Source organism: Carlito syrichta, unplaced genomic scaffold (assembly GCF_000164805.1).
Source record: "Carlito syrichta isolate Samal-C Ts95f unplaced genomic scaffold, Tarsius_syrichta-2.0.1 Scaffold302012, whole genome shotgun sequence".
Taxonomy (NCBI): domain Eukaryota; kingdom Metazoa; phylum Chordata; class Mammalia; order Primates; family Tarsiidae; genus Carlito; species Carlito syrichta.
This window is the reverse complement of record NW_007246108.1, coordinates 697,442-724,101: the sequence shown is the minus strand read 5'-3', so window position 1 is coordinate 724,101 and position 26,660 is coordinate 697,442.

The window sequence follows — 26,660 nt, the reverse complement described above, 5'->3', positions numbered from 1 at the left end:
TGGAGGGTTGGTCTGGAGGCAACATATTCTCTTAGTGATGTCTAGGAAGGATTTTAATTCTCTGGCACAGATGAAGCTTAACTTTGTGGGGTAGGAAATTCTTAGCTGGAATGGTTTATCTTTAAGAATGTTAAATATGGGACTTCAGTCCCTTCTGACTTGCAGGGTTGTTACAGATAAGTCTGAAATTTTTTTTTTTTTTTTGAGTTGGAGTCTCACTCTGTCGCCCAGACTGGAGTGCAGTGGCCGCTCCCGGCCACCGCAGCCTCGACCTGCTGGGCTCCGGCGATCCTTCCGCCTCAGCCTTCCGAGTAGCCAGAATTACAGGCATGTGCTACCACGCCCGGCTGATTTTTTGATTTATTGTAGAGATGAGGTCTCGCTGCCCAGGCGGGTCTCGAACCAGCAGGATCAGGCAATCCATTCACCTCAGCCTCCCAAAGGCGCGGGATTACAGGCTGAGCCACCGAGCCCGGCTAGTCTGAAATAATTTTGATGGGTCTTCCCCAGTAGGTGGTCTGACCTTTCTCACTTGCTGCCTTTATGACTTTTCTTTTCTTTTTTTAAGTTATTAAACATATTTTTTATTTTAAAATTGTGGGGCACAGTTAAGGGTTAGGTATACAAATATGCACTGTTCAGGCACCCTTGTTGATAAGGGGTGTCCCTCCATCCCCAGATAGATATTGACTACCATTAATGCCCCATCCCTTCCCCTCTCTGCCCCCCCATAGTTTCCCGCCATGATTTTTCTTTCATGCCTACTTTGTGGAGGCAGATTACTATGTGTCTTGAGGACAGTCTTCTCATGTGATGCCTTGCAGGGGTTCTCTGAATCTCTTGTGCTTGAATGGTCACCTCTCTAGTGAGATGTAGGAAGTTTTCTTGGATGACCTTATGAAATGCTTGTCCCATGTATTCTGCTTCAGGGAGATGAATCAGACATAGATTTGACTTCTCGACACAGTCTCGCATCTCTTAGACATTCTTTTTGAACTTTTTTTTCTATGCCTTGGACAGACATAATTTAGTTCCATATTTTGGTCTTCAAGCTTTGAGGCTCTTTCCTCTGCCTGATTAATTCTGAAAAACAAATAGGATTTTCAGCAAATTGCTATTAAATAAACACAATTTCCTTTTCTTTCATCTATACATATGTTTTTTATTTTAAAGATGTGGGGTACAATTCAGGATTAGGTATACAAATGGACAATGCAGTTGAGTTTGTCAGCTTGTTCATAAAATTTGATGGAGTATTTTGTTTCTAAAACATTAAATAATAGATAAAATGCCACCTCTATTAAAAGATCAGTACCAATTATCTAAAGTAGATAAAGAACTGCTAGTGTAGAGGCAGTGTGCAATAATGCCAGAACATAATTTCAGAGTACGCCAAAACATATGCTAATTTCTAGCTGTTATAATATAAAGCTCACTTTTTTCATTTCAAAAGACCAAAAGTACTTGAGATGAGAGGCAGGAGATATCCCTCCTCATTTTGGGAACTTAAAATGAAAACACAAAGCCTTTACAACACAATTATGGTAAAATGAACATTTCATTATTCTACTTTTATTTACTTAGGAGAATAACCTTGATACTAGATTAATGTAGAATAAAATTGAAGGTTCCATGAACTGTAAACATCTCCAACATGTGACTAGAATGATGTCAGTGAAGCCAGTGATCTGAGGCCAACAGCGAATTGAAAGGATGTCCTCTAATGGCAATTGAAGAGAGGCGACTGGTCTGGCTTTGTCTTGTAAAAATTGCCAGAGAATTATGTTCTATGTCTCTCTTGCCATTAGAAAAAAGCTGGAAGCTTGTGGGTACATGAGCGTTGATTGTCTCTATTCTCCTTTGCATGACTATTCTTGGCCCTTTGCCTGGTTTACTTTATCAGTTGTATTACCTCATTAGTCATATTTTCCTCCAATGTCCTGCTGTGAAGAACTTTTTCTGAATGTGATTTTTGTGTCTCTGCTCTCAGAGTTGACAAAAATCTAATAAGGAATGTCAAAGCATTGCCCTGAAGGGTGTGACAATGGTGGCTTTTGCTTAGAGAATGCAATCTAATAATGCAGTACTTCTGAGGAGGCCTTTTGAAAGTGTCCAGTACAATATATTTCCCCCCATTTTACAGATTAAGAAACTGAGCTATATTTTAAGGTGGAGGAAATAATCACTGCAATGGAAAGAGGCCAAAATGTTAAGGTAAATAAAAAGAGCTGACCATAGTATTTACTCTGTGTCAGATCTTGTTATAGATGTTAGTCTTTAAACTTAGATGCTAATTAGGTGTTAATTCTAATTATCCCATTAACTTTGTAAATTAAATTGAGTTTCCGTTTGCTACTAAATCCAAGGCTAGGATTAGACTCCAATTCTGTCTGCTTTTAAAGTCTATTCTTTATCATATCACACAATGCTGCCTCCCCATGGAAAGAAAACGTTTATTACATGTTTAAGAAGCAGATTATTTTTAAAGCACTTTATTAACTATTATTTTGTCCTCATTATAATCTTTTAAGTTTAATAGAGATTATTAACTTTTTGTTTTATAAGAAGAAACAGGTAAATGAAGACCCTCTTAATCTGCTTACGAGATTAATCACATTATATGAAACAGAATTCAGGTCTTTTGTGTTGAAACATTGTGCTATTTACATTAGATCACATCATCTATTTCTGAGTACTTATTTTGGATAGACCTTAAGCAATTAAGGTCAATGATACATGTATACGGATATCCACAAATAATCACATAATTTTACATGCTACTAATAAGGCTGTAGGTATAAAGAAAAATACTATTGTAAGTTTCCTGACGGTAGAAGCCCTATATCCTCAACAACTAACATAGTGCCTGAAAAGTAGTAAGTAGTCAGTAAATATTTAGTGAATGAATGAAGAATAACTTATTAACATTTACAGTTTTTAAAAAGAGCTTTAATAAGGAAAAATGCATAAAAATGAATAGACAACATTGGTTTGCACATAAAATTGTAAAGTTGCAATTTCTCAGCTTGTCTATGAGAGTCATCAATTATAAAATAGAGAGAGAGAGAGAGAGAATGCCTGCTCTCAAAAAGCTTCACTGGGAAAATATGATCTGAGAAATAATTTTTGAATATGTACATAATCCAAATTCATCTACACACTAAAAATTCCACTAACCTTACAATGGTGTATACACTATTCCATGGATACACTGAAAACGGCCTTATATACCTAAGCGTTTATTAATTCAATCAGTAATTACACAAATTATCTTGAGTGCCTATAATGTGCTAATCATGGTTCTAAATACTGGAAAATTGCCATAAAGAAAATAGAGAAAAATACTTCCCTTACATTCTAATATAAGAAGTGAGAATAGACAAAGTTAAATATATACTATGTCAAGTGGGATAGCAGTAATGAAGAAAACCAAACAGGTTATGGATTGCTAGTGTGTGTGTGTTTATATGTCTGTGTGTCTGTACATGTGTGCTGTTTTAAACACAGTGATGTAGGAGGTCTAACACTTAAGATTATATCTGACCAATGGTATAAAGGAGATAAGAGAGATGTAGATACTTGTGGATGGTGGTAGTGGGAAAAGCATTTTTGAAAATGGTCTAGTAAGTACAAAGTCCCTAAGGTTGTAGTGTGCTTGTGTTGTTGAAGAGGAAGCTGGTACTGGGAAAGAAAGCATGGTACACAACAAAGAAATAGAGAGGATGGATGGGTATAATATAGTGCCTTACAGATGATCACGAAGGCTCATGACTTCCTTGGCATGGCTAGCCATTAGTGGCCACTGAGCAGAAGAATGACATGATTTAATTTGTGCTTCATAAGAATTTATCTCACTACTGACTGTTTTGTGAATGAACCAGGAGTAAGGGTAGAAGCTATTACAATGATTCAGGTGAGATGATGGCAGCTTGCTGAGAAGTGAAGTGGTAAGTGTAGTAAAGTAATAAGAAACATCCATATTCTGGGTATATAGTTGAAGTAAGAATTGCTAACTTTTGTCAAGGAGCTGGATATGAGCTAGAAAAGAAAGAGATTAGTCAAGGATGACACAGAACTTTTTGTTCTGAGCAACTGGAAGGATTAAGCTGCTATTTACAGAGATGGGAAGGAGTCTATGAAGTGGAGGTTTGGGAGATTAAGAATTTAGTTTGGGGATGTGAAATAGGCAGCTGGATGTGTGAGGCTGGAATTCAAAGGAAATGTCCAGACTTGAGATATAAAATGGAGAATCATCAGCTTATAGGTGGTGTTTAAAGAAATGAGACTCACCAGGCTCGGTGGCTCAGCCTGTAATCCCGTGCCTTTGGGAGGCTGAGGTGAGTGGATTGCCTGAGCCCGCGGGTTCGAGATCCGCCTGGGCAGCGAGACCTCATATCTACAATAAATCAAAAAATCAGCCGGGCATGGTAGCGCGTGCCTGTAATTTTGGCTACTTGGAAGGCTGAGGTGGAAGGATCGCCAGAACCTAGCGGGTCGAGGCTGCGGTGGCCGGGAGCGGCCACTGCACTCCAGTTTGGGCGACAGAGTGAGACTCCAACTCAAAAAAAAAAAAGAAATGAGACTCAGTGAGCTCACTTGTTGATAGATAAAAGGAGGAAAATAAGCCATTCTAGGAATGGGAATAAACAAAGACTAAGAAAAAGCACCCAGTGGAGAAGGAAGAAAAGCAAGAAAATTTGACATCTGAAAGTCAAGTGATAGAAGTGTTTTAAGAAGGATTGATCAATGCAAAATGTTGCTTAAAGATCATGGAAAATGACAACAGAGAATTCATCAGAAGATTTAACAATAGAAGATTATTCCTGACTGCAACAAAATCTATTTCAGTGGAGAGATAGAATCAAAAATTCTGATTGGGTTGGGTTAAATAGAGAACTGGAGGAGAGGTGTTGAAGGCAAAAATAAATATACAATCTTACATATTTTTAAGAGAAGAGCCAGTAGGTTATGAAAGAGAAAGGGAGATTAGACAGGAAATGTTCATGTGAGGACATGTACCAGAATTTAAACAAGGAGTAGGAGTGCTATCGCAGATAAATCAGCTGTTATATTAGAGGACTAAGTGGGAATCAATGTCCTCAGGGAAGAAACATTTCTCAGAGTAAAAAGATGAAGGGAAATTTGATTGACACATTTGAAGATACAGGGTATTTTCCTGTTGACTGACCCTTTAGTTCAGAGGGCTTAGTGAATGATTTTAGGAATTGAAAAGTGATAAGAAACAAGGTCAGGTTAGGAGTTGTACAGAGCCGTATAGGTTTGGGATCCAAGAATGGGTAATAGCCTAGGAGTGAAGGATTTCTTGTGACTGATAAAAACAATAATAATAGGCATAATGGAATTAAACTTGATAGTCTTAGACAAATTATAAGGATATAAGTTTGTATTAGAGATGTGGGAGGAGGAGATGGAAGTATTGCCAGGAGTATACAGAGTGCTAGGTGTTTTGTTATATGATACCTGTACATGTCAAATATTTCCTTGTTTTTCTAGATGGTAAATATTTTTAGGCCTGCCTGACTCCAGTTTTCTCCTATTGTACTATATGTATAATCATCACAAAGGAAATATTTGTCTGAAGAAACAATAGAGAAATAAATACATAAGTCCAGAAGATGATAAAATGCTGAATGAGACTTCATCCTAAATGGGATGGAATAACTTGTGGCAGACTGGGTCTCCTATTAAGAACAACTAGAAAAGTCAGATAAAATGATAATCAACTTGACAACTTCAAAGGTTGCTGAGGAAATAAACACTAGTGCGACTAAATTGAAAATTTTAGATTTGGAGTATATCCATCAAGTAGTGAATTTTCTCACTGGGACAATTGCTAGATTCTGGAACTGTATAGGATGGAAGACAGTAAACTAACTACTGTTCAATATCTAATAGTTCTTGAAGTATCTGGTGATTCCTCCTATTTCTGATATGTATAGTCACTGGAGTGACTAACCATAGGCAATTTTGGGAAAGGTAAGAGGGAATCATCACAGTGTATACTTGCCATGGTATTACCACATCCTTTTTCCTATGGATCCCCCAGGGCTTAGTTAATGGGTTCCAAATCTGAAAATTGACTCAGATCTCATAACTGAACAAAGATTTATGGTATTTGATTTTTAAATATTGCCCTAATTGCCCTACTTCTCCATTCACATTTGGTTGTTGTATTTTTTTTTTTTTTGTTGCTGTTGTTATTGATTTTGAGCAGAACCTTTTGTGGCTGCCCATTTCCTTTTCTCATCATTCTGTTAATAGTATATATGGTTCCCTGTGGATCAAGCTTGCTTTGCTTGACTCCTTCTTAGCTTATTTTTCGAACTTGCTGATCATTATGGTAATTGAAGCTTCCTACCTTATTATTGAGCCCTGCTACCTGGTCTCTATTATTGGGATAAGGAAGCCAGAACATCATCCTCATGGATGTTAATGAACCCAGATCTGTGAAAAATCTTTCCCACCGATATTAGTAGCTTGCAGAGCAGAACTGCCTATAAACTTCTCAGTGATGCTGGTGTCCCTCAGACTAGTTCATACCTGAGGGCCTTTAGTAAAAATGTGGTACTCTTGGATTTCTTTTTTTTTTTTAATCTCAAGATTAATTATTTGTTTTAACATAATATCTGAATTTTTTAAAAATAAAGATGTGGGGTACAATTCAAGGTTAGGTATGCAAATGTTGATTATGTAGGTACTCTTGTTGATGAGGTATGCCCCTCCCTCCCCTAGCAGTGTCTCTCAACTGCCAATCATACCCCCATCCCCTGGTGGTTGCCCACTACTGTCAATCCTTATATTATTATAATTGTTCAAGGTCCGCTTATGAGTGAGAACATATCTATTCTGTTCTTTGTTTCTGTGATAGATCACTGAGTATGATCGACTCTAAATCCATCCAAGTTGCTGCAAAGTCCATGTTTGTCCTTTTTATGACTGCATAATATTCCATTGTGTGTATGAACCACATTTTTAAAATCCAGTTCAGCTTCAATTGGCAGCATGGTTGGTTCCATGTTTTTGCTATTGTGAATAGAGCTGCAACAAACATACGTGTACAGGTATCTTTTTTGTAGAATGGTTTGACTTCCTCCGTGTATATTCCCAATAGGGGAATTGCTGGGTCATATGGAAGGTCAATTTCTAGTTCATTCAGAAATCACCACAGTGTCTTCCAAAGAGGTTGCACTAGTTTGTATTACCACCAGCAGTGTAGAAGCATTACTTTTTCTCTGCATCCTTGCCAGCATCTGTTGTTGTTTTATTAATGATGGCCATTCTTACTGGGGTTAGGTGGTATTTCAGTGTGGTTTTGATTTGCATTTCTCTGATGATGAGTGAGGCTGAGAACTTTTTCTTGTGTTTGTTGGCTGCCCACATATCTTCTTTTGAGAAGTGTCTATTCTTTTGCCCACTTTTTAATGGTGCTGTTTGTTTGTTTTTCTTTTTGGCATGTTTGAGTTCCTTGTAGATCCTAGATGTTAGGCCTTTGTCAGATATACAGTTGGTAAATATTTTTTTCCCATTCTGTGGGCTGTCTCCCTGCTCTCTTGATGGTTTCTTTTGCTTTGCAGAAGCTTGTTAGTTTGATGAGGTCCCACTTGTCTATCTTGTTTCTTATGATATGGGCACTTAGGGTTCTGATCAGGAATTGGTTGCCAGTTCCAATTTCCATAAGGGTGTCTTCTCCATTTTCTAAGATTCTTATAGTTTGAGGTTTTATGTTAGGTCTTTGATCCATTTAGAGTTAATTTTTGTGTATGGTGATAGATATGTGGTCAGCCAGTTTTCCCAGCACTGTTTACTGAATAGATTCTCTTCTCCCCAGTGGTTGTTAGAGGCTTTGTCAAAGATGAGTTGATTGAGAAACTGAGGAATTGAGACTTTGCTTCCAGAACCTCTATCCTATTCCATTGGTCTCTATGCCTGTTCTTGTACCAATACCAGGCTGTTTTGATTACCCCAGCCTTATAGTAAAGTTTGAAGTCTGGAAGTGTGATACCTCCTGCTTTGTTTCTTTTGCTAAAGATTGTTCTTACTATTTTTGGTCGTTTATGTTTCCATGCGAATTTCTGTATTGTCATTTCTGGGTCTGAGAAGAATGATGTTGGTAATGTAATGGGTATCACATTGAATCTGTAGATTGCCTTTGGTAGGATGGACATTTTAACAATGTTCATTCTTCCTATCCATGAGAATGGAATATTTTCCATTTGCTTCTGTCTTCTTGGATTTCTTTGCACAGTGTTTTGTAGTTCTCATTGTAGGAAGATGCTGAGGTATTTCAATTTTTTGTGGCTATTGTGAATGAAATTGTGCTTTTAATTTAAGTTTCTGCCTCTTGTTGTTGGTGTATAGGAATGCAACTGTCTTCTGCACATTTATTTTGTACCCTGAGACTTGCCAAAGTCATTTATCAGTGCAAGCAGGTTTTTGACAGATTTTCTTGGATTTTCAAGGGATAGGATCATATCACCAGCAAAGAGGGATAACTTGACTTCCCCTTTTCCTATTTGGATACCCCTGATTTCCTTCTCTTGTCTAATTGTCCTAGTTAGAACTTCTAACACGACGTTGAACAAGAGGGGTGAGAGTGGGCAGCCTTGTCTTATTCCAGTTTTCAGGGGAGATGTTTCCAGTTTCTGTCCATTTAGCAATATGTCAGGTGTGGATTTACTCTGGGATTTTTCATGGAATGTCATCCTCTTATGATCCCTCAGCATTACATAATACAGTAATTGTAGCTTGCCCAGTTCTTTCTTCCGTCTTATACCATCTGCCAGGACAAGTCCAGCTTCCATTTTGCTGAGTTTGCCACTGCTTTTTTCAGATTTCTAAGAACCGAGCAGTGACTTTGCCTCCATCCCTGGGGTCCCAGTTAGGGTGCCGAGTCCTATTATAATTTTAATGTTTTTGTCCCCTCCAAAATTCATGTCAAAACTTAATCCCCAATGGAACAGTAATGAGAAGTGTGACCTTTGAGAGATGGTTGAGTCATGTGGGCTCTTCCCTCATGAATAGGATTAAGTGCCCTTATAAAAAGGCATGACAGATGAAATTTACCCCCTTTTCAATCCTTCCATCCCTTCTGATGTCTGAGATCACTTCAATGGCACCATCTATAAAAACAGGTCTTCACTGTACAATGACCCTACTGGCACCTTGATCATGGACTTCCCAGCCTCCAGAACATTGAGAAATAAGTTCTTGTTTTTATTTTTGTTTTGTTTTTTAATAATTACTCAGTGACTTCTGATTTCAAACTGATAACATAGGCATAAGCTGACTTAATTCCCCATCTTCCACCCCACGGACACCCCAAAAGATATATACAGCACCAAGATTATTACCAGTAAAATTCCAGAACTCAAATATAAGGATAAGTCAACTACTAGGGCTGCAGAGAAATAGAAAGCACTGAGCTGATGTTAGTAGAATCATATTTTAATATCTGCAACACCCCTCCCCACAATCTGCCTGGCACCAAACACACAGAAACTTTGCCCCAACTCATGGCTTCTACACTAGAAAAAAGTGAGATTGAGACAAATAGCCAGTTTTGCCACCATCTTGGGTTCTTTGGGAGGGGACCATACATGCCTCAATCCAAGGTAAGCATTGTGAGTGCTTGAAGAGAAACATAACCCTGAGGACAGCTAGAAACAATGGGGAGAAGTAGGACTAACAACACTAGTCCTAGAAACTTTGCTGTGTAATTCAGCCAAAGGGGATATCAAATCATAGTGGCTTTTTAGCAGTACCATGTGATAGGAGTTGTGTTCCACTGGTCCCCTGGACATGAACCACTAGCCAGTCTTTCTACACTGCTAGGATATCCCCTTGGGAACCTCCCCCATTTTAGACAGATAGCATTGTGATAACTAGCACTAGAGCTAAGGCAAATCTGAACTTTAGGCACCATCTAGTGTCAAAATAAAAGCAGTTACTTAGCGAGGAAAAACAAGAAATTCAACCAGTAAATTACAAAGAATTTCTAAGCAAACATAACCAATACAAATAAAAATAAGCCAGACAGAGAAGACCGGAAAAAATAATCTTTCAATGCAAAGACATATAAGTACAACTCTAGAAACAACAGCAAATAGGAAATCATGACCTCTCCAAATGGACAAAGCAAGGAATTATTGACTGATCCTAACAAGATAGCATTATATGAGATCTCTGATCAATAATTCAAACTAGCAGTTTTAAGAAAGCTCAGTGAGTGGTTTGCCTGAGCCCGCAGGTTCGAGACCTGCCTGGGCAACTTGGCAAGACCTCATCTCTACAATAAATAAAAAATTAACCGGGCATGGTAGCGCGTGCCTGTAGTTCCAGCTACTTGGAAGGCTGAGGCAGAAAGATCGCCGGAGCCCAGCAGGTCGAGGCTGTAGTGGCCGGAAGCGGCCACTGCACTCCAGTCTGGGTGACAGAGTGAGACTCCAACTCAAAAAAAAAAAAGAAAGCTCAGTGATCACCAATATAACACAAAAATTCAACTCAGAAATCTATTAAAGAAATTTCACAAAGAGATTGAAATAAAAAAACAAATAGAAATTTAGAACTGAGAGATACATTTGCTGAAATAAAAGTTTCATTGGAAGTTCTCAACAGCAAAATAGACCAATCAAAGGAAAGAATCAGTAAGCTCAAAGCCAAGCTATTTGAAATTACACAGTTAGAGAAGGAAAAGAAAGAATGAAAAGGAATAAAGATTATCTACAAGATATAGAAAGTTACCTCAACAGTCTAAACTGGAGTTATTGGTATTCAAGGGGGAGTTGAGCAAGAGAAAGGGGTAGAAAGCTTATTCAAAGACATAGTAAGGCACAACTTTCCTAAACTTGGGAAAGAGATAACTATCCAGGTGCAAGAAGGCCAGAGAACAACAAACAGATTTCACCCAAATAAGACTACCCCAAGCCATATACTATCAAATTCTCAAAGGTCGAAGACAAAGAGATGATCTTAAAAGCAGCAACAGAAAAGAAGCAACTAACATATAAGGGAACTTCAATTTATCTGTCAACAGACTTTTCAATGACAACCATATAGGCCAGGAGGGAGTGGGACATTATCCAGCAAAGCTACCTTTCAAATAGGAAAGAGAGATAAACTTTTTCCCTGATAAACAAAAGCTAAGAGAATTCACCACCACCAGAACAATCTTATAAGAAATGCTAAAAAGAGGTCTTCAATCTAAAAGAAAAATAAACTATAATGTGAAGATAGATAAATAAAGGCATAAAATCCACAACTGCTGCAAAATACACATTCTTTTCATCAGTACATGGAGCATTTTTCAGATAGACCATATCTTAGGCCAAAAAACAAGTTTCAGCAAATTTTTAAAAAGCAGAAATCATATTAAATATCTTTCTCGAACAATTAAATAAAATTAAAAAACAATAGCAAGAAAAACCTCAAAAACTATGCAAACACATGGCAATTAAAGAACATGCTCTTGAATGACCAATGGGTCAATGAAGAAATTAAAAAGAAAATTGTAAAAACTATTAAAATAAGTAGACATGGAAATACCACATACTAAAAGCAGTCCTGAGAGGGAAATTTGCAACAATAAATGCCTACCTCAAGAAAGTTGAAAGACTTCAAATAAACAACCTAGTAGCTCCCCTCAAGGAACTAGAAAAGAAAGAACAAACCAAACTTCAAATTAGTAGAGGAAAAGAAATAACAAAGATCAGAGCTTCTGTATGTTAAGTGAGGGAAAAACATCATGTCTGACCTCCTTACATATGCAAAAGAATTTACCTTTGGAATCTGTTAGTAGGCTGGCAGCACTGGATACTATCAAAAAGAAACCTCTAGTTGTTCATCCATTGAATATGGCCAAATAGCAAAATGGTTCTGAACTAAGGTGATTGTCATTAATAGTAACGATGAAGATGACATTGTTAAAACTGCAGGAAAAGTGCCTACAGATGACAGTGAAAATTTGATGGGCTTATTGAAGGATTACAGCAGCATACATTTATAACAGAACAAGAAATCATGCCAATATATAAAATCAAAGTGAGACTTCTAAGACAAAAACAGCTGTTAAGGGGACAAATGATTCAGGAGGAAACATTTTAAAAAGTCATCCAGCAGAATGCCTCCTCATCCCTACAGAGTCCACTTCCTTGTCCCTCAACTGCTTCTAACATGTCTTCTCACCTAAAAAATAAAATCCAGGGTACAATAGGCTTTTCATCAAAGCTCACTACTGTAGATGAGGACTGAAAGCTTGTTGTTGTTTGTTGTTTGTCGTTTAACAGCTTACACAGGTATTCTGGTAATGGAACAGTGCTACTTAGTTATCCTGAACACATTTTTTCACTGTATTAATGGTATATAATATATTTTACTGTTAAGTACTTATGTGTGGATAAGTGCAAGAAAATGACTGCTTATCAGTAGCATATAAATTCAGAGTCAAGTGATGCCAAACATATCACCAATTTGTCCACATGGGTGACTGAGATAGTGACACCTTTGCTTCAGATGGTTCAATGTATACAAACTTTGGTTTGGGCAGCAAATGATATAAAATATTGTTTAACATTACCTTCAGGATATGTGTACGTATAAAGTGTATATGAAACAAATACATCATATGCTTAGACTTGAGACTCATCCCCAAGACAGCTCATATATATATATGATCTAAAAAATCCAAAATTTGAAACACTTCTCATTCCAAGCATTCTGGATAAAGAATACTCAACCTGTATTTCTAAGGATGTTAACTGTGTTTTTGCTGTGTCTTTTAAAACTCAAGTATACTTGATGTGATCTGGTGCTCGCACTAAGATAATATGCTAATTGAGACAATAGACCCAAATCATTCCTATCTCTTAAGGAAGCATAGAAAATTCTAATCAGATATCCACAGGATGAAGAGATCTCAAAACTTTAACTCACTTTTCTATACCCTTATGAAAAAAAAATCCAAAACAAAAAAACAACATTGACTTCCAAGACTAATCACTAACTATTCTTTCTACTCGTAGTTTTATTTTTTTTATTTAAAAACTATCTTTGGGGCTGGGCTCGGTGGCTCAGCCTGTAATCCCGCGCTTTGGGAGGCCGAGGTGAGTGAATTGCCTGAGCCCATGGGTTCGAGACCCGCCTGGGCAACTTGGTGAGACCTCATCTCTACAATAAATCAAAAAAGTCAGCTGGGCGTGGTAGCGCGCGCCTGTAGTTCCAGCTACTTGTAAGGCTGAGGCGGAAGGATCGCTGGAGCCCAGCCGGTCAAGGCTGCAGTGACTGGGAGCGGCCACTGCACTCCAGTCTGAGCGACTGAGTGAGACTCCAACTAAAAAAATAAAATAAAATAAAATAAAAATAAAAACTATCTCTGGCTTTTTAAAGTGGCTAGATCAGGTTTCCAATTACATAATTATTTAGAAATTATTATTAAGGTTGAATATGTGAACATTGAAATAAGTCAAGAAATGGAAAAGTATAGTTGATTAAATAGAATAAATTTGGAAATGTTTTATAACTTTACTTTTAAATGTCATGAAAGACTTTGAAAATGTATTTTCCTTTTAAACAAAATCTGAATAGGAAAATTTAATCAAAATATTTAAAATAAATTTGACTCATCAGCATCACTTTTAAAACAATGCACATGCACACACACAAGCTGGATCTTTTCCATAGAAATAGGTTTAGAAATAAATTTTTGTTGAGTGCTTATAAATTTTAATCTAAAGATCAGATTTATATGGGAAACTCAAAATTCTTGACTTTTGAATTGCTTTTAAACTTCTGTTCTAATTTAAAATTAAATAATTCTTTCTTAAGGATAATTTGCTACCTTTATGATACATATTTAAAATTATGTAAACCAATCATATAATTAAAGTGCTAAAATAGTTAAAAATTATTCAAAGTGATTAGCCACCACAGCTACAAAATTACAAAAATAAAGTTATTAAGTTAAGGTATGTGAAATTAGAGTAACGTAAAATAACAGACTAACATTGCCAACTAGAGGCTTAAAAAACAACTTTAAGTATCCAAAGTGATTTCATAAATTGTACCTTTTTAAAAATTAGCCTTAGCTATTTACAATAAGGATTATGACAGTAATATCTAAATTCCACATGCAATTAGTTTTGTACAACAGATAGCAACTACCAGTTGTTTTAGTGCTCTTCACAGCATTAAAAATATAGCAATCTTTGAAAGAATTTCAAGGGGAAAATCTCATTTTTTTAGTGACGTACATAATTGAAAGAATTACATGTCTACAGACTCTTTGAGTCCCATTGTTGTTTGCCTCCTTTGATGATGTCAAAATATAGTTTTCAAAGTTAAAAAATATAACTTTCAAATAAAAATAAGCACATGCTGAAGATTAATGAACAAACAAGGAGGGTGAAGCTATTTTTTAAAAAGTATAAGAAAAACGAAAGTGTTTATAGTGAAATTACTCACAAAATTGAATCATGTCTGATGTAGGGAGGAGGAGAAAAAAGTGTGACCTTAAGTTTCAGATATCAATTGCATGACTGCAGGAATAAAGTTAGTATCATTGCTATTTTGATAGCAAAATCATGGCTATCAGAATAGATATTCTAACATCTACTCTTAGGTGTAAAACAATCTAATCATTAGTAAGGAGTAATTCAAAACAAATGTCCATAATCAGATATTTCTTGGGCGGGACTGTTAGACAATACTTCGGTATGATCTTAAGTAAATTCTGGAGATTGTTCTTGATTTTGAAAAAGAAAATGTTTGTCAGAGTGTTTTGTTAGAGTTTTAATCAAATGTATTACATAGCATTCAAACAGTATGCTTCACAATTGTTTCATTTATTTTGTTTTACATAATCATTCTATTTTGAGACTTGGGGAGAAAAAGACACTTATCTCCATTAGCTTACGTATGTATTACTTACACATGTACATGAATGTTACTTTTCAAAAGTCCTAAGAATGTATCGTGTGATCAGCAAGGAACTGATCATTTATATCCTATAAGGCCACAATCTTGTAATCCATAGAAGGTACCAGGCCAGTTTCCTGGAAGGGCTTTGTAGACTTTGATTCCACACCTAAGTTACAACATTTGCTCTTTAATGATGGGTTTATGGTTCTGATTAAATTCATTTTATTTTCAAATGTAAGAAGGCTGTCTTGTACATGATCTTGTCTGCATGATTGATTTGTGCAATGAAATTCCAATTAAAAAAGATTTCTCTTGAACCTTGAAGATAACTACATTGTCATTAAAATTAAAGAGATTTAGTAAAACTGCTTTTTTTCTGAAGTGTGAAAAGCAGTGAACAAGATACCATTTTTAAATGGATATCTCATTTCCGTTGGCAAAGACATAATCTAATAAACTGAGGTTTAAAGATAGAATAATAATTAGAGACTGCTTTATATAACCATCAAAAATATCAATACTATTTCAAACAACACACACACACAAAATAGATTATCCTCATTAGTTCATTGATATATGCAATTAATTATTGTTCCCCTTGATCTTGGGTCAGTAGTGTGCATTCATAAATGTATTAGCTTCCAGAATTTTTAAAAAACCTGCTGACTCAGCATGTGGAATGGTCTTTACAGTATCTAAGTGATGTCACCTTAAAGTCCAAAGCCTGTACTAATGAGTATATTTCCTGAAGTACAAATAGTTAAAAACACCTGCTACATGTCTTTCCAGAACTCTAAGATTGTTTTTCTATCTTGAAGAGCAAATCTCTGACCTATACTAGAGCCACCAGATAAACGTGAAATGAAAGACATAAACTACCTTTTGATAACATAATAGAAAGACTGTGTTTAATTATTACAGTAACCATCGATATCACAATGGAGAAGGGTAATATTCTCCATTAAGGTACATGCTTATGTCATGAGGATTTCATCAATGTTTCTCCCTTGATGGTTGAGTAAGTGTAAGATAATCAAGTTTCATCTTTTAATAAAGAGGGAAAGGCCCCTGTCTCCCCACGTCTTCTCCTTAGAGTATTTTCTTGAAAATATTTTTGGCTTGATAAAAGGCCCAAACTTTTGACTTTACAATGTTAGGTCTCAGGCCTTCTGACCCTTGGAATTATAAACCATTTACCTCCAGAATTAGTTCAATGGTCTCTCTCAAGGTATATAAGAAATAATCACAGGTACAGCATTTATCTCTCAAAAAGATATGAGAAGTTTTAATGGTTTCTTTTTCAACTTTATCATATAATATGTGTACTGTCCAGACATTGTACACACTTTTTTTGCTACCTTTACATACATGTAAATGAAATGCTAATAACCTGTTCTTTCTCTCTTTTCAGTATTGATATGGAGGGTCTTTGGTTGGCTCCCTAAGTGCTTTCAAGAATTGTGGTGTTACCCTATGAAATATAAGAGGTCACCATATTTGCTAGCCAACAAGTTAGCCTGCCATAGATTATGGATGCTGGTAGAAGATACAAGACTCCTGGGTCAGAAATAAAGAACTGTTTATCACTCACAACAATGCAAGTGGTGTGATCTGCACTTTTGCATCAGTTCCCATTGCCTTCTAATTCATAGATGAACCAATGTAAAGGAGTTCAGGTGGATGCTGTGCATACAGTAGGTTGCATCATAGCTGAAGAAGCAAGAGTTTGGGAAACCTAAATCTTTTATAATGAGCTGCAAGGAAATAAAATTTACTTCAGAGGAAAATGTTATATTTATTATACTGGCATTTCAGCAAGTCTGTCTTCTGCTCTAGAGAAAATCACTATTTTTCAAGGTGATTTGCTATTCAAATATCCCTGGAAAGATAATCCAGAGCAAAGGTAGTCAGTGCCTCTCCTTATGAGATATATGGAAGTGCAGGAGATATATAGAGAATTGTCTTCCAACAAGAGTGAGAAAATAATGCTCATAGTGAGGGCATTGAAATCTCCTGGGCCTTCTGGCAAAGTATACAGTCTCTAAAATGTATTTATATTAAAAAATAATTTGCCAGCAAAAAAGTTAACTGTTTAATAACCAATGTTTCAGTAGTCTATTTTTCTTAGGAATTATCCAAGACTGTAGGTAGCACAGAAGGATCTCTGAGTAGACAAATTTTAAAAAGATATTATAGGAATAATGTTAGCTGTCCATTTTAGAAAGTACTAGAAGATGTATAGGAAGGTAGAATTAACTAGTCTCTTCAAGAGAAAACAGACCCAAATATACAAAAATACTGTTTTACTTAGTAAAGTTTTACTCTACACTGATAGACTCAAGGAAATTAAGCAGTTCTAAGAATTTTTAAATTCAAAATTCAACAAAGAAAGCAGCTTTGTCCTGATTGTTCTGATTTGTCCAAGATTCATCTTGTTTATATTAACTTGGTTTCTTATTTTTAAAAAAGCTGCTTCAGTGTTTGCAGTTTTAGTGAGATAAGTGCTTTCCTTCTTAAAATGCTAGCACATTTTCAAATATCAGAAATTTAGTGTCATTATTTTCTGAGAATATAAGAACTATGTCTGTGTTTATTACTTCTGTATCAAAACAGACTTCATTTATTTTTAAAGTTCTTGTATCTAATATATTAATACTCTAGGGAGTAGAAAAATATTAGCACATAATAAGAGGTCAAGGTTTTTCTCAATTATAGATAGACACACAGACTCTTTAAGCCTCAGTCTGCAACATTAGACACGAGTCAAAATTCAACACATAGACACCCACACGCCACACTAATCGAGATTGCAAAGTGCTTTTCTTCTTTCTAATGAGCATAAAATATTTTCTTAATTCATTTGAATTCACAAATAAATAAGCTGACTAACAAAAAAGTCCCAATAACTCAGATTGTCTAATATATTCCACCCATAAGCAATAAATAATTTTTTTATAAATTACTTTTTCTGTAATTATTAAGTGGCCAGACCATGAAACCAGATTTTTATAATTTTCTGCCCTATAAAACTAGAAGAAGAAATAAACATAGTCAAGAATTAAAAAAAAAATAGTCACAAAACAAAAAATGAAAGCAGTAGAGAAAAGAGTCAGAAAAGTGAATTTTTACTGCTCCTTAACAATTTTTTTCTAAAAATCAAGAAAGGATGCACTCTGCTTAAAACATGAGGTGCATTTCTTGAATAACTCAGTCTTACTAATTTAGGAAGATGGGCCCATCTTAGCACTCCAGTTGACTTCTAAAACTATCACAGTGTAATTTTTTAAAGTTTAAAATATGACTCTCATATAGAGTGAGGCCATATCAAAAATTTACTTAACTAAATAATGAAAACACTAGCAAGGACTTTTCAAAAATCTATAGAAGATGGGCCAAAGACCCTAACAAACATCTCACCAAAGAAGTTATACAAATGAAAAATAAGCATATGAAAAAATGTTCTATATCCTATCACCAGGGAAATGAAAATTCAAACATTGAGGATACTTACACACTATGAAAGTCCAAAATATGGAACACTGACAATATCAAATGCTGAAGAGAATGTAGAGCAAATTCACTGCTGTTGGGAATGCAGAATGGTACAGCCACTTTGTTTTTAATTGGAGTCTCACTCCATTGTTCAGGCTAGAGTGCAGTGACACAATCACCGTTTACTCAGCCTTGACCTTGTGGTCTCAAGGCGATCCTGATTCCTCAGCCTCTTGAGGTGTTGGGACTGCAGGCACATACTACCATGCTGAGTTAATTTTTAAAATTTTTGTTTATTTATTTGTAGAGACAAATAAATACCTAGTTTCCTAATGGTGCCTACACTGATCTTAAACTCCTGGGTTCAAGCAGTCCTCCTACCTCTGCCTCCCAAAATGTTGGGATTACAGGCATGAGGCACCATACCTGGCATTATTGGTTTTTAGAAACAAATCTTGCTTTGTTTCCCAGGCTGACCTCCAACTTTTAGGTTTAAATGATCCTCTCATCTCAGCCTCCCAAGTAGCTAGGATTGCAGATACAAGCTGCCATGCCCAGCTAAATTATGACTCATGCAAATGAGCATCTGGCAACAATTAATTAGCAGTTTTCTCTGTTATCTATACCCAATTCCCTAATGTTACAAAAAGCTTGTGTTAATGCCAAACTTTATAAATTAAATGAACTTGTGGAACTGTAAAATGTTTCCTGTTTATAATTTAAAAAATAATACTTAAATTTACACTGAATACAGTCCTCAGATTAAAAAAACAAACACCACTAGTTAATTTAAATAAATTTTTGTTGTTGTCATTAGTCTCTTTGAGCCAAGATATTCACTTCTACAAATCTGCAGTGAAACATATTTTGTTTACTTTTAAATCAATGTTTTAAAAATTGATTCTATTAAAAATATAAATTTTATTGTATTTTTTTAGGGTATACAGCATGATGTTAACATGTTAACATACAGATAATAAAAAGGTTACTGTAGTAAAGCAACTTAACACATCCATCATCTCACCTAGTTACTAGAAAGCAAAAGGAGATGAGAGTAGAATGGAGATGTGATCTGGCACAAGGAACAAGGCATTGAGTAGAAGGGATAAATAGAATAATTCTGGAATCTGTAAACATTCCTTGAGAGTTCTAGAAATAGCTAGGGAGGAGAAAGTGTTCTGAAATCAGACATTCTGGTATTGAAGATGGATGCTATTTGTGGCAAATTGAAGAGTAACTCCTGATAGCTGAAGAAGAAGAGACAACTGAATTGTAGTAGAAAAAAATAATACTTTATAAAAAATAACCACTCTATCAGTCAACAAGCATTTATTAATTATATTGATTTGGTGACATATATTGTATATGTATTCATTGTATATATAAACTGGGCCAACTATCAAAAATTATTTTTTTAATAAGACAGTATATTAAAAATAGTAGATATATAGCAATGCACCTTGTCAGGCACTATACATCTGAAGCTATTAGTTATTGCAATTAGAGGTATTTTATAGAACAATCTTTTGGAAAATTACAAAACAAATGGTCCTATAAAAAGCGTGCATCTTTATGTTTTACTTTTATGAAATTTTGCTTAATTATTGTTTTCAAAGGTAGTATTTCAATTCTTTTTCTGCATACAATTAAAGAAAGGAGATTTGTGGTGGATCCATGAAGAATCACTTTTAGCAGGATGACAGCATAATGAGAGGAGGTTAAATAGGCAAGACAGCTAATGTAGCTGAGGATCATCAAAGATCAGCATAGGAAGGAAATTCAGGATATAGAAACCATCTGGCCAGAGGTAATTTAGCAAATCCTTACAAAGAAATCTAGCTTTTGTTAACTCTAGTTACAGTGCAGAACAGAAATGTTTTAAAGTCTCAATAAAATGAGTGAGTCAAGATTTCGAAGGAGGATATCCTGTTATGCTGTCTTCAAACATGCTGGGACTTCTCAAATATCTCTAACTAAAACTAAAAGTGAGCGAGACAAGGACATTTAGAAAAATAAAATCATAGCCAAAGTACTTACTGCACAGTTGACATTTTTATTATTGATGATAATGCTATGCTATGTATGTTGGTCTTCATCCTTGTTTTTCCTTCCAAGGCTACTCTTTTCTTGTACTCCTCCCAGGCTAGTTCAATTTTGGAACTGACATTCTCATTAATATTTCCTATAAAAAGTGGATAACAGCTGGGCACGGTGGCTCATGCTTATAATCTCAGCACTTTGGGAAGCCGAGGTGAGAGGACCGCCTGAGCCTAGGGTTCGAGACCAGCCTGGGCAACTTGGCGAGACCTCATATCTCTACAATAAATCAAAAAATTAGCCAGGCATGGTGCATGCGCCTGTAGTTCCAGCTACTTGGAAGGCTGAGGTGGAAGGATTGCCTGAGCCCAGCAGGTTGAGGCTGTGGTGGCCATGAGTTGTGCCACTGCCCTCCAGCCTGGGCGACAGAGTGAGACTCTTGACTAAAAAAAAAAAAAGTGGATAATTGCCAAAGAAATGAAAAACTCATACTTTCCATGGTACAGATTTTAGCTTAATATTTTAATTATACCTTAATATATGATGCAATTAAGTTTACAATGTGAAGTTCTAAGGTTTGTAAGTTTCCTAAGAAAGTACATTCTCTTTTTACAAAAATACTTACTGAGTACCTCCCTGTGCCAGACACTATTCTAGTTACTGGAGATAAAGTAGTAGACAAAAAGTGAAAAAGCAAAACACCCTGCCCCTATGGAGCTTATATCTAGCACGTGTCTATCTATCTATCATTACATAAAGATATTTTTATTAAAAATCACATTAAAATAATACTATATAAAAGAATGGACACACACACACACACACACACACACACACACACACACACACACACACACACACCCCTATATAACAGAAAAGGGGATTGGTGGTCCTTGAATTGTAAATGAAAAAATATCAGTTTTAAATAGAATCACTCAGAAGTTGACATTTGAATAAAGACCTAAAGGAGTTGTTAAATGTTGCATAATGCTGTTGTATGACAGTGCTAGAGGGAATCTGAACAATAGTTGATCTCAGTAGATGAATTGAAAAATCCCCAAACTGGCACATAGCTAATTCATGTTGATCAACATAGGGTCATTGAGAGAAGTTGGAAGCCGTCCCAATAGCGGGAAGGTTAAAAATCAGTTGTTTGAATCTAAGCCATGCATGCACTTGCTTTGAAGTAAACAAACACAATTATGGTAAGCCATTGAGAATCCTAGATAAAATAACAAGTTTTTAAAAAATAGATATTTACACATCTTACTCTGATTAAGATTTTAATATGACAAAAACAAATGTCAGAAATTTTAGAAAATAAATCAGGCAAAACCTTTCAATGTATTTTAAGGAAAGATACAGCTGTCTGGAAGGAAGAAACAAAGAAAAGGGGATGGGCCAAGGCATGAAGTACAAGGAGAGATGTGACTTGAGGACTAAAAAGATTCATTGAACATGAGGGAGAAAAATCTGCTTCTTTGTTAGATAACACCCCTGAAATATTATGCTGTATTAATGGAATGAGTATAATAAAGTTGACTGCTTTAATTAAGAATCTATTCAAAATTTACAAACACATGTGATTTTGAATTGGTAACATAGTCATATATTTCAAAAATACAAATATAAAATGTACCTGGAATGAATTTTCTATTTCACTCTTGTAGTTCATATTAATCTTTTGCACCTTAGATTCTTTTCATATTCATCTATAATAATACACTCATAAATAGCTTTCTTTTTTTATCTTTTAGAAATTACAAGCATTCCATTGTATAGATATGCCATAATTTCTTTAATGTATTAGTAGAAATTTAGTATGTTTTCTCTCCTCTACCATTATAAATAATGCACATTGACTAATTATGTACATGTAACATTTCACATGTGTGGTAGTATATGTCTAGGATGAAATCCTGGAAATAGAATTATGGCGTACAGGGTATACATATTTTAATTTTGATAAGTACTGTCAAATAATCTTCATGGGGGTTATACCAATTACTCTCTCACTAAAAGTTTATGAGAGCTACTTTTTCTTGAGGGTCTCGCCAACACAGTATATTTTGAATTTTAGCTTATCAGATAGGTAAAAATTATAGAATATAATTTATAGTCAGAGTTCTAAGAAGTTAGGGGTTAAGCCTTAATAGAAGTATGACTTCAGTTAGATCATAAAAAATGGTTGATACTTGAACAAGCATAAAGGAGGGCACAGGGCATTTCAGAATAATATATAGAGCAGATGGTCAGGTAGAAGGAAGAAAACCATCCAAACGAAAATATGCCATAGAGAGAAAGAAGACAAGATAATAAAAGCCTTCTTCAGACAGGTCAACATGACACTCAGCAAAGATTGTATTTGCCAGTGTTCTGCCCCTTAAAATATTATAAAAGGTCTAACTGAGATATTGGGGCCCATGTGTTAAGGTGACTTGAGTTATATCCTGACCAATCTTGCTTCACTTCTACCTATACTATTTGCAATATCTTATACTTCTTACGATGCTCATTCTGCCTTTGTCTTTGATATCTTCAGTTTTGACTCTACCTTATCTTTTTTTTTTTCCAGCTTACTAATAAATGTCATGAGGATGAAGAGATCATTGGGGGCCAGTTGGAGCTGGCTGCCACAACCATCAAAAACTATTACACGTTTCCCAATACAGTAGTGTTTGTACAGTCCATTGCTAGTATTGTTCTTAGTCTATTCTCAGCCATTTGTCAACTCCATGTCTTCACTTAAGCTTTTCTGCTTAATATGTCGTCCTTTCTCTTCTGATCCTATCCAAAGCCTACTTAACATTCGGGTCTAATAGTCAGTGCACATTAACTATATATACATTGATTAATACTCTTTTCTTCCATACTTACGTGCCTTGTATAATTTTGTAGAATCTTATGCTTTCTTATTCTATAAACTGTTTTCCTCCTACAACTAGACAATAAATTTTTTTTATCATAAATGCTGTTCCTTATTGTTCATTTCCTATTCAACACATGCTAGTTGGTAGATTGATTAATTGATTATTTTAAACAGTACTTAACCAGTACCGAGTGAGCACTGATTATGTTACAAGGCAAATATCTTAGCATAATGAATAAGATCTTTTATAACTCAGTCCCTGGTCTAACTTTTAGATCTCCTGTCCTCAACTTTTTATCTAGTTTAACTCTAAACTTCTCAGCCAGTTTCTGATATGCCACAGATTACCATCATTGCCTTTGCATTTGCTGTTCGCTGCTTCCATACTACCTACCTCCACACACTTATTAGGTTAGCATCAGTTCCCACTCAATGCTTTGCTTCTTTCTCTTACAGCAGAGAGACCAGTTGCTCTCACATTCCACTAGGTTGTGAGGTCCCAGGAAGCTGTCTTATCCATACTTACATGCTCACAACACAGAACTCTGAGAGTGGAAGGTGGGTGCTATATCAGTTCAAGAGTTCTTTACCAAAAGAATCAGAGAAATGAAATGAGGAGGGAAAAGTTCTGTATGTTGAAATCTGGGAATAGAGAAGCTTTTCAGAAAAATGTATGCCTAAGAAGGGTAAGAACACAAGAAGTGTGAAGAAAAATAAGAATAAAGGAAACGCCTTTGAATTTGGCACTTGAGAGGCCATTAAAGTACACAGACAATATTAATATTTTGGTGCTGAAGAATTGAATATAGATCTCTCTTGGAACATTTCAGAGTCAAAATTAGAGAGAAATGTAAGAGTTAAGCAAAGATGTCAGCACTGGCAAAAGGAAAAATATTTCTAAGATGAGGGAGATTAATTTGTTGATTTTAACATCTTCACAAACTTTCATTAGAACTTGCTTAGCATGTCTAATTTTTCCACAACTTTAAACAAGTAAGAAAAAATATGATTACACAAATAAGTTATATAAGAAAAATAATACTTAAAACAAACATTGTAATTTCCTGCTATGCCACCTTTGTCTCTCAATATAGCCCAACACAACACAACCCAGTCTGAATGACTATCATTCCACCCAGGCTTATGTTTATGCAATGTTACCAGAGAAAATATGTCTTATTTGCGTTAATTGTCCTCATTAAATTTAGCTCACCCTTCAACACATATCTTAAATCTTACCACCTCCATGAAGCCTTCATAAATACCTCTAGTTGGAAGTTTCATGGAATCCTTCACATCATCATACTATTAATTTATATTTATAACATAAATAATGTCATCATTTGTATCATAGTTTAAAAATTAATACATTTTATATTTTAAAAGCAGTTTTATATTTACAGAATAATTGAACAGAAAGTACGAAGTTTCCCAAATAGACCCCCTCCCCACCCTCATTTTCATGTATTATTAACATCTTGCATTAATGTTGGGTGTTTGTTTCAACTGATGAACCAATATTGATACATTATTATTAACTAAAGTACATAGCTTACATTAGGGTTCACTCTTTGTGTTGTGCAATTCTAGGGACTTTGCCAGTGCATGATGCCATGTGGATGTTATTACAGTATCATATAGGATAGCTTCACTTCCCCCCAAACTCCTGTGTGTTCCATCTTCTTCATTCCTCTCTTTTTCCTGATCCCAGATTTTTTTTACTGTCTACATATTTTTGTCCTTCAGAACGTCATTGTCTTAGCCCATTTTCTGCCTCTATAGCAGAATACTACAGACTAAGTAATGTATAAATAAAAGGGATTTATTGGCTCACTGTTCGGAAGACTGGAAAGTTCAAGGTCATGTCCCAGCATCTGGTGAGGGACTTCTTGTTGCATTATCCTATGACGGAAAGTGAAAAGGCAAGTGAGTGTATAGGATAGGGAAAAAAAAAAAAAAAGGAAGACTGAACTCAGGTTTTTATCAGGAGCCTGTGCTCAAGATAACTAACCCACTCCCACAGTAACAGCATTTATTCATTCGTGAAAGCAGAGCCCTCATCACCTTATCACCATTTACTGGTTTTCCATCTCGACACTACTACAATGGGGATTATGTTTCTAACACAGGCACTTGGGAGGCACATTTAAACCACAACTGTCATATAGTTGGAATCATACACTGTGTAGCCTTTCCACAAGTACTTCTTTCACTTAGAAAAGTAAATTTAAGTTTCCTCCATGTATTTTCATGGCATGATAATTCATTTATTTTTATCACTGAATATTATTACATTGTATGGATGTACCACAATTTATATATTCATTCCCCTATTAAAAGCATCTTGATTCCTTCCAAGTTTTGTCAATTATGAATGAAACTTCTATAAACTTGTGTTTGCAGGTTTTTGTTTGGACATAACTTGTCAGCTCATTTGGGTAAATACCTAGGATTGTGATTGCTGGATCCTATGGTAAGACTCTGCTTAGTTTTGTAAGAAATTGCCAAACTGTTTTCCAAAGTGGCTGTACTGTTTTGTATTCTTACCACCAGCAATGAATGAGAATTCCTGTTGCTCTATATCCTCACTAGCATTTAGTGCTGTCAGTGTTCTGGGTTTTAGCCATTCTAATAGATGCATAGTGGTTTCTCATGGTTTTTATTTGTAATTCTTTAATGATATATAATATTGAGCATACTTTCAATGCCTGTATCTTCTTTGGTGAGGTGTCCAAATCTTTGCCCACTTTTTGATTGAATTGCTTGTTTTCTTCTTGTTGAGTTTAAAGAGCTATTTGTATATATGGATAAAATTCCTTTATCGAATATACATTTTGCAAATATTTTCTCCCAGATTGTGTCTTTTCTTATTATTTGTTTGAGCTTGTTTTATAGTTAGTTAAATGTTATAACAGAGTATAAAGGCCTGTAGGGTGAGATTTTGTCTTAGGAATCTTTTTGGTTGAATTTAATTAACTCGGCAAGCCTGATAATATTCACAGCACACTTTAGCCTCTGCTGCTGTCAAAATTTCCTCAGTGAAGTATAGAACAGTTGAGAGCCCAGTTTCCAATGTTTGCCAAGGGCTCAGATATTCAAGAGTGTATTTTAATATATAATATTATTTTTCCAACTGTGTGTAAGCAATCAAGTAAGAGCTTATCATTCTAAGTTTGTAAGTGACCAATATTTAACCTGCATATAAAACTTTCTCACTATATAGTATACATGATTAATATGATTCTTTCATAGAAACCAAAAGGATTCTTCACATTTAGTTTTTTTGTTGTTTTGATGGCTTCTGACAAAATAACTGAAAGTGTCTTAACAT